The following is a 3,410-nucleotide window of genomic DNA, read 5'->3' as shown; positions in this document are numbered from 1 at the left end:
ATGAGCGTATGAACAGTATAAATGTCATGAACGTATGAACAGTATAAATGCTGAGAGCGTATGATCAGTATAAATGCCATGAACGTATGAACAGTATAAATGCCATTAGCGTATGAACAGTATAAATGTCATGAACGTATGAACAGTATAAATGCCATTAGCGTATGAACAGTATAAATGTCATGAACGTATGAACAGTATAAATGCTGAGAGCGTATGAACAGTATAAATGCTGAGAGCGTATGATCAGTATAAATGCCATGAGCGTATGAACAGTATAAATGTCATGAACGTATGAACAGTATAAATGCTGAGAGCGTATGATCAGTATAAATGCCATGAACGTATGAACAGTATAAATGCCATGAGCGTATGAACAGTATAAATGTCATGAACGTATGAACAGTATAAATGGTGAGAGCGTATGATCAGTATAAATGCCATGAACGTATGATCAGTATAAATGCCATGAGCGTATGAACAGTATAAATGTCATGAACGTATGAACAGTATAAATGCTGAGAGCGTATGATCAGTATAAATGTCATGAACGTATGAACAGTATAAATGCCATGAGCGTATGAACAGTATAAATGCCATGAGCGTATGAACAGTATAAATGCCATGAGCGTATGAACAGTATAAATGCCATGAACGTATCAACAGTATGAATACCATGAACGTATGAACGGTATAAATGCCATGAACGTATGAACAGTATAAATGCCATGAACGTATGAACAGTATAAATGTCATGAGCGTATGAACAGTATAAATGCCATGAACGTATGAACAGTATAAATGTCATGAACGTATGAACAGTATAAATGTCATGAACGTATGAATAGTATAAATGCCATGAACGTATGAACAGTATAAATGTCATGAGCGTATGAACAGTATAAATGCCATGAACGTATGAACAGTATAAATGCCATGAACGTATGAACAGTATAAATGTCATGAACGTATGAACAGTATAAATGTCATGAGCGTATGAACAGTATAAATGCCATGAACGTATGAACAGTATAAATGCCATGAACGTATGAACAGTATAAATGCCATGAACGTATGAACAGTATAAATGTCATGAACGTATGAACAGTATAAATGCTGAGAGCGTCTGATCAGTATAAATGCCATGAGCGTATGAACAGAGTAAATGCTGAGAACGTATGAACAGTATAAATGCCATGAATGTATGAACAGTATAAATGCCATGAGCGTATGAACAGTATAAATGTCATGAACGTATGAACAGTATAAATGCTGAGAGCGTATGATCAGTATAAATGCCATGAACGTATGAACAGTATAAATGCTGAGAACGTATGAACAGTATAAATGCCATGAACGTATAAACAGTATAAATGTCATGAACGTATGAACAGTATAAATGCTGAGAGCGTATGATCAGTATAAATGCCATGAATGTATGAACAGTATAAATGCCATGAGCGTATGAACAGTATAAATGTCATGAGCGTATGAACAGTATAAATGTCATGAACGTATGAACAGTATAAATGTCATGAACGTATGAACAGTATAAATGCTGAGAGCGTATGATCAGTATAAATGCCATGAACGTATGAAAAGTATAAATGCCGAGAGCGTATGATCAGTATAAATGCCATGAATGTATGAACAGTATAAATGCCATAAGCGTATGAACAGTATAAATGCCATGAATGTATGAACAGTATAAATGCCATGAGCGTATGAACAGTATAAATGTCATGAACGTATGAACAGTATAAATGCTGAGAGCGTATGATCAGTATAAATGTCATGAACGTATGAACAGTATAAATGCCATGAGCGTATGAACAGTATATATGCCATGAACGTATGAACAGTATAAATGCCATGAACGTATGAACAGTATAAATGCCATGAACGTATGAACAGTATAAATGCCATGAACGTATGAACAGTATGAATGTCATGAGCGTATATCCAGTTATGAGTGTACAATTAGAATGACAGCCACGAGCGTATGAGCAGTGTAAATGCAGTGAACGTATGAACAGTATAAATTTCATGAGCGTATCGTTTTTTTTTAATATACTATAACCGTATGACGAGAGAATAAAACACTACGAGGAAACACTAAGTGGCATAGAAGCTACGACGATTATATAAATGCTGTCAGCGAATGAACCGCTATAAGCGAAAACATGATACCAACGCCAAGAGTGCATGCACCGCACAGAAGCCGCGAGCGCTTGCCCTGTACAACTGCAGGATGCTATAACCGTACATACACGCCAAATCGTCCGTATAGGGCCTGCCCCGATAAAAGGAACCGTGGGGATACAAGCCATGCCAAGCTATTACTATAACGATGCGTCTAATGATAATTATAAAGGACGTGTCCGGTACCGTGGGGGTTTAACCCCTGAGTGTCAAGTTATTGCTGTAAAAACCTGTTACCTGATAACTGAACTGAGTTTATTGGACTAGAAACTGTGAGCAGGGAAATAACAGAATCTATGACCTACACGCAAATTATCTGACTTAAAGGGGTTCTCCGGCCCCAAGGCATCTTATCCCCTATCCAAAGGAAAGGGGACAAGGTGTCTGATGGCGGGGGAGTATCATAACGTCACAACACCGCCCCCGTGTGACGTCTCGCTCCACCCCCTCAATGCAAGCCTATGGCTTGAATTAAGGGGGGCGGGGTGTGACGTCACACTGGGGCGGAGCCGTGACGTCCCAATGCTCTGGCCTCGTGAACACCAGTCATCCAACCTGGAACGAACATGCTCCGGGGACTGATGGTAACGGGGAGCTGCGTGCAAGATCACGGGGGTCCCCAGCGGCGATCAGGCATCTTATCCATTGGATAGGGGATGAGATGTCTTAGCGCCGGAGTACCCTTTTAACACATAAATGTAACAATCAGACCACATTTTATTAGTAATGAACACAAAATCCCAAATGATGCCATATACAGTATAAATGTAACTTAGAATGGGTTTACATGTAAAAATAATAATGAAGAATGTGAAAAATCTCCCACTACCGCAACCACCGGCAGACAACCTCCGGTCATATACAATTCTTATAATGATTATAAAGACAGAAGCCGTATTGGGTGTCCCTGTGTGACGCTCCGCCATACAGCCTCAAATCAATTCCCTGGGTATGTAGCTCCCAACGTGTTTCTGTTAGTAAATACAACATTTTCCAGGGAGAAACCAGTTGTGCCGCATTTGGCGCAGAAACTTGCAAAATGTGGCACATGTAACTTTAGTTCATGCAGTATATGACTTCTTGCCAGGTACCTATCTTGGGACTATACTGATCATCTGTATTTACTCTCACCAACTGGTTTCTCCCCTGAAGATGCTGTATTTACTAAAAACAGAAACACGTTGTGAGCTACATTTTCATAACACTTT

The sequence above is a fragment of the Hyla sarda genome (assembly GCF_029499605.1).
Source record: "Hyla sarda isolate aHylSar1 chromosome 1 unlocalized genomic scaffold, aHylSar1.hap1 SUPER_1_unloc_15, whole genome shotgun sequence".
NCBI lineage: Eukaryota > Metazoa > Chordata > Amphibia > Anura > Hylidae > Hyla > Hyla sarda.
Note: the sequence above shows the minus strand (reverse complement) of the source record.